We start from the raw sequence: 7,216 nt of genomic DNA on the forward strand, positions 1-7,216 counted from the left end.
TCTAAAAATAATCAGAATTGTCTGAGAACACTTTCTCTAATCCTCATACTCCTCTTCAAAAACTCTATGCATCTATTAAATTTTCAATAATACTATGTTGCTATCTAATTAGCATATTTCATAGACTTAAGAGATTTGTTTCAATATTTTTTATGATTATTTTTAGAAAAAAAAGCATTTATTTTGGCTTACAGATTGAGAGTCCATAATGATGAGAACAGCATGACAGCAAGCAGGCAAGCATGGTCTTTCTTAATGTTCTTATCTTATAGCTCCAGTCTACATTATTTGTTATTCCATTATCAGAACCAGAAATTAAGGAAACTCTTCCTTTTTTTCCCCTAAAATTCTGGGGCAAATGATATTTCTATTGCCAATTTATTTTCTTTCAGCCATTGGCTATAGCTCTCTTTTATGTGTGTATTCTTTTTTCCTGTCATTATTATTTTTACTATGATATGTCTGAGTGTGTTTCTCTGCATTCATTTTGACACAAAAATCTGGGTTTCATGACATCCCTTCATTTTGGAGGTTTCTTAGTTTTTATTTTTACTTGTCAAATTGAGAGCCTTCTTATTAAAACTACTTTTGACATATTTTAAAATTCTGTGTCTTCCTGCCCTTTTCATGCCTCCCAAATTAACTTCTCATATCTCTACTCTAGGTTACCAGTTCTCTATTCTCGTGTCCTTACTGTACTACTTAGATCATCCATTGCATTTTTTTATTTCAATAACTTTCATTTTTTACAAGCTTATTTACACTTCCAATGATTTCTAATGCTTCATTTACTGTTTTTAAATTGATTTAACCAAGATATATTATGTCAAAACATTGCCTAACTGAAGGATTCAAGAGAGCTTTCAGTTGTACTACAAGTTTATACATAGATGAATGGTAAATAAGACAATCTGAAGTTCTCCTCTTTGATGTGGGAGGTCCTTCTTTCTATGTGTTTTATTTATTAGTTAATGAATAAAGAACTGCTTTGAGTCTATGGCAGGGAAGAACAAAACTAGGTGGGGAAAGCTAGGCTCTATGCTAGGAGAAAGAAGAGCACAGTTAGAAAGAAGCCATGGAGCTGCTAGAGATAGCTGCTTGGAACTTTACCTGGTAAGTGGCAGCCATGTGGCAGTATACATATTAATAGAAATTGGTTAAATTAATCTAAGAGATAGCCATTAAGAAGCTAGATCTAATGAGCCAAGCAGTGATTTAATTAATAAAGTTTCTGTGTGATTATTTTGGGTCTAAGCTAGCCGGGTGGCTGGGAACCAACAAGTGGCACTCTCTCCATCAGTGGTGCATGGCTCTCGGAAAAGAAGAGCAGCTCTGCCATGTTGGTATGGGTGGAGGAAGATGAATTACCATATTTCCACTAGCAATGGTGAAACTTAAATTTTTAAGAAGCTACTAGCATTTTAAAAAGTGCCCCTAGTCAGGAACCAGAAATCTCAGCAGATCTAGACATGAGTCTGGGACCTCAGAGAGAGTAGGCTTGAGTCAGGACATCTGTGAGTCCAGGAATTGGTCTGGAACTTCAAAGGGAATATGCAGGAGCCAGAAACCTTTGTGGTTCAGAATATGAGTCTTGGACCTCTGAGGGAGTAAGCCTGAGCCAGATTGTCTGTGGGTCTGGGCACACCCAAACCTGGGAACTCCAGGGGAGTAGACCAGAGCCAGAGACCTTGGAAGGACCCACTCCAAGCCAGGGACCTCTGCAGAGATGGATCCGGACCAGGATTTACAGAAAAAGGTCAAAGACATCAACCGAGGACAGAACAAACCTGAGACAGCAAACTCCAAGTGAATAGAGCAAAACCTGGGAGTGCTGAGCAACCTCCTGGAACACAGAGTGACCAAAAAGGTAACTAGAACCATGACACTAACTGTACCACGAGAAATAACCATCTGAGCTTTGAATGCACTAGCACCTAGAATATTATTCAACAGAATCACTGACACCCCCAAATACACCCATTAGAGGAAAAGATGAGTAAAAAAGGTAGGAACACATGCAACACCACAAAGAGCAACATGGCACCAGTAAAACTTAATGACCCTACAACAGCAAGACATGAACAACCAAACATAGATGAATCAGATGAAAATGACCCAAAAAATAACTTCAGGAGAATGTTTGAAACTTTTAAAGAAGAAGTGAGAAATTTCCTCAAAGAAATTGAGGAAAAGACAAACAAAAAATTGGAAAACATCAGCAAATCCGTTTAATGAAAACCAAGGAAAAGAAATCAAACATATGAAAGAAACTATTCAAGAATTGAAAACTGAAATAGAGATAATAAAGAAAACACAAGCCGAGTGAATTATAGAAACAAAAATCTTGAGAAGGCGATCAGGAACCACAAACAGAAGAATGAACAGCATAATACAAGAGATGGAAGAGAAAATCTCAATTTTAAAGATACAATAGAGGAAATAGTCTCGTCAGTCAAAGAAAATATTAAATCTAACAAATGTTTAACCCAAAATATCCAGAAAATATGGGAGACCACAAAAAGGCCACACCTAAGAATAATAGGTATAGAAGAAGGAGAAGTTCAACTGAAAAACACACAAAAAAATATTTATCAAAATCATAGAAGAAAACTTTCCTAACCTAAAGAAAGACACACCTATGAAAACTCTAGAAACTTACAGAACACCAAATAGACTGGTGCAAAAAAAGTCCCCTCACCACATAATAATCAAATCATTATACATACAGAGTAAAAAAAAGAATATTAAGAACTTCAAAGGAAAAAGGACAAATAATATATAAAGGCAGACCTATCAGAATTATACCTGACATTTCATTAGAGACAATGAAAGCCAGAAGGTCATGGTCAAGTGTTATGCAGATATTAAGAGACCACGGAAGCCAGCCCAGACTACTATACCCAGCAAAGCTTTCAATCACCATAGGGGAAAAAAACCCAAGATATCCCATGACAAAACCAGATTTATTTAACCAATACCTAGCCACAAAACCAGCACTATACAAAATACTAGATAGAAAACTCCAACCCAACAAAGTTGGCTACATCAACAAAAACACAGAGCAGTAAATCCTAAAGAAGGGAAAGATGCACAAGTTAACATCACCAACATTGAAAACTAAATTAACAATCACTGGCCATTAATATCTCTTAATACAAATGGACTCAACTCACCTATAAAAAGGCACAGGCTTGAGGAAAGATGCTTAGAAGAAATCCCACACTAGGTCAGGATTGAGAAAATAGATGGTTATTTATTTAGGGGTAAACTCACAAATCAGAATCTTCTGTTGGAACTGAGACCAGAAACTGAAATCTGCAATCATAACAGAGAGACTAGAAAAGAGGCTGGACTCATGTTCTGCATCAGCATATATAGTATAAGAGGCCACACCCCAGTGGGCAGGTAACCACTAACTGTAAGACTTCCTACAGCATCTTCTCCTTTTGCTTACATAAGAGAGTTCTAAGCCTAATATAAAATTATATACAATAAGAACAAATATATTTAATAATTATCCTATCTTAACTAGTTTAAGTCTTGTATAGTAAATAACTTGACCAAGACATGAGAGGAAAGTAACTACAACTGTCTAGTCTTTAATCCATCGAAGACCTGAGAAAGGAAATAATATTACTTGAGTAAGCAGGAAGCGCAATCAAGCAACTTCCAAAATGTTCAATAAATGACAGAGACAACTGGGTACCTGGGCAATCACCCAAAGTCTCATTTGCAACATTGAAGCAACCAACTTTGACTAAGGTCTAGAATAACTAACAGAACATTTTCAGAGGCAGGAAAAATTTCAAAACTGCCTTATCCTGTCTTGACAAGATTTGACAGTCCTGCTTATTCATTTCCAGATACTGTGTATCTCGTCAGTGGTTGAGGCATGGGCAAACCTTTGCCCAAAGGCCAGCTTTCCCAAGAAGAAAACAAGCTCCAAGTGGAGTGTCTTCAGTGCTTAACATTCTCTAGGGAATAGATCAGTGCTGGCAGGAGAAATCATGTCTCACTTCAACAGAACCCTAAGTTTTTTCAATGCCATTTTCTACAGCTCTTTGAAGTGGTTGAAGATTATCTATCTATGCAGAATATAATATCTATGTATCTAAAGAACCTGATAGTCTAACTATAAGTATGACAAACATAGATGACTATTGATATGTAATTCTTAATACCTATATAGCATAAACACTAAGACAATATTATCCCTCTGTATTAAAATTCCTGTAAGAGAAATTCTGTAAAGCTATATGATTAGAATACAATTAAGATTTGGATTCACCCTATCCACATGTGCCTCCTGTAATTTTTCCTCAACAATTGTCAATTACTTTTCTGCTTCAGCTGTTAATTCTCTGGAACTATTCAAATCTTTATCACCATCTAAAGATTTGTTAAAATGGATTACTAGATAAGGTATTAGCCCAACAGCCAGTCATAGACTGAAAATGTCTCCTAACAATCTTTAAAAGTCATTAAGAGTCTGCAACCAGTCTCTCTTAATTTGTGCCTTTTGTGTACTATTTTTCTGCAAACCTATTTTATAATGTAGGTAATAGACAGAATTTTCTCTCTGTACTTTTTCAGGAACAATTTGTAATCCCCATTTTGGCAAAACTTTCTTTAGTTCTTCAAACATTCTTTATAAAGTATACATGTTTGAATCAGATAGCAAAATTTCATCCATGTAATGGTAAATTATATACTTAGGAAATTGTTTAAGTAGTATTTCCAATGGTTGATTTACAAAGTATTGACACAATGTGGAGATATTGAGCATTCCCTTTAGGAGGACAGTCCATTGATATCTCCTAGTAGGCTGAGAATTATAATTAGGCACTGTGAAGACAAATTTTTCTCTTTTATTTTCTCGTAAAGGTATAGTGAATTAACAGTCTTTAAATGAATAACTATAAAATGCCCTTCTTTTGTAATAGAGAAGGCAGAGGAATTCCAGGTTGTAGAGAGCCCATATGTTGAATAACCTTATTGATAGTTCTTAGATCTGTCACCATTCTCCATTTACCAGATTTCTTTTTTACAACAAATACAGGAGAATTCCAAGAGCTGGTTTGTAGAAATAGGTTACATAATGCTTTATTAACCTTGAATTTTCTCAATGCTAGTGAGAAGGGAACAATGGCCATAGAAAGACATTGGATAATGGAAAAGTCTGCTGAATTAAATCAACCAATTTATTTCAAGGATGTGCTGACCTCGCAATGGAAGCCAGGAGATGTGCTGCATTGGGGAAGGGGTTTTGCTCTTGTCTCCACAGGAGAGGAAAAATTGTGGATACCATCAAAATTAATAAAGGTTCGGTTTGAAGAGGAGAAGCATCTTGAAAGAGGTAAATAACAACTCATTCACAAGAATAATAATCACATCAAAGGTAAGAAAAACATATAGGTTGGGGGCAGGGTTCTTTTCTTATCTCCACAGGAAAACACTCACCTTCCAAGAATTTAAGGAAGTCTGAATATTTGAATACTGATGGATGGAAACTAGTTACAAGCCAATATGAATCAACAATAAAACTAAATAGGTTCAGTAAGTATGAACATTTTTATAACATGTATTTATAGACAGAGCTGGTTTTGAATTTGGACTCTGGCTCAGTCCCTCTCCAATTCCAAGCCTGTTGTTAAGAGATACCTCAGAGTTTCTGTCTCGTGTCAGGAGCCATGATATGGGTCAGAATAAGAATAATAATATTAATAATAATTGATAAACTTTCTTTGTCCTTCCTCATATCTGTTTCTGTCTTTATTACACCTTTCATTGAATATATATATCTGTATATGTCTTTGTAGACAATGTTTAACTTTCCCGTAACAAACAATAAATTTTCCTGCAATAATCTTTAAAGTTTCCAGAATGAAGATGGGGCCCCACAACATCAACTCCACCTGGTTAGTTTAGCATCATAATGTTGAAAGTGCTACTATTAGACCTATTTTTTGGTACCAGCTGCACAAGACAGTTTCAAATGGTCAGATTTTTTGACAACAATCTGGCTGGACCTCCTCAGAATGTTCAAAGACTATTTGCAATTTTCTCAGACCAAATATTGATCTTGGGATTTTACCACCATTTCCTTTCACGGGATTCCCCCTAAGAATTACATTGCCCCCATGACAGCTGGAAGCTATCTTAGAGAACAATGTCCCCTCTCCCAACAGAGTTTGCCCTCAGGTTTAGGGATATCATTTAGGGGTTGGCTATAATTGGTATAGGGTTGAGGGGATAGGGGAAGTATTTATAGGTTCAGGGATATATATATATATATATATATATATATATATATATATATATATATATATATTGGTTTAATTGGTTTAATTGGTGAGGGGATAATAATATATTGGTATTTGTGAGTTATTGTTTATAGAAAATTATATTGGCATTGACTTTGTATATTGATATATTAATATATTGAACATTGTATGTGAGTATGCTTCTACCATTGTTTAAAACATTTGTTATGTATTGATATATTATATTTATATATACATATATTTATAATATTGCAGTGTACATTTCTACCTCTGATTAAGATGCTTGTATATTATTTATGTAATGCTATACATTGTTTACATTTGAAGGTCATTGTCCTCCTTTATTACACAGTTGTTTATTCTCTTAGTCTTCAAGTTAAATAGATATTGAGAATTATAAATCAATAGTCATATATGTTTGTCATATTTTTATTTAGGCTAATCAGGTTTTTTAGATACATAGAGATTATAGTTAGTATAGATAGTATAATCTTCAACTTCTTCGAAGAGCTGTGAAAAATGGCCTTCAATCTAACCTAGAATTTCGTGCTAACAAGACACAATCACTCCTGGCAACACTGCTCTACTTCCAAGAGAACATTGAGCACCAAAGACACTCCACTTAAAGCTTGTCTTCTTCTTGGCAGAACTGGCCTTTGGACAAAGAAAAACCCATATCTTGACCACTGACAGAGTTATAGAGTATACGTAAATGGATAAAAACAGGATTGTCTTATCCTGCAAAGACAGGGTAAGATAGTTATAAAAAGTTCCTTGCCTTTGAAAATGGCATGTCAGTTAGGTTAGGTTTTAGTCAAAGTTGATTGCCTCAACATTGCAAATGAGATTTTGGGTGATTGCCCAGGTAATCAGTTATTTCTCATTTGTTGTTCATTTTGGAAGTTTCTCGCTTGTATTTCCTGGCTGCTTAA

This window comes from Myodes glareolus, chromosome 7 (assembly GCF_982192425.1).
Source record: "Myodes glareolus chromosome 7, mMyoGla1.1, whole genome shotgun sequence".
NCBI lineage: Eukaryota > Metazoa > Chordata > Mammalia > Rodentia > Cricetidae > Myodes > Myodes glareolus.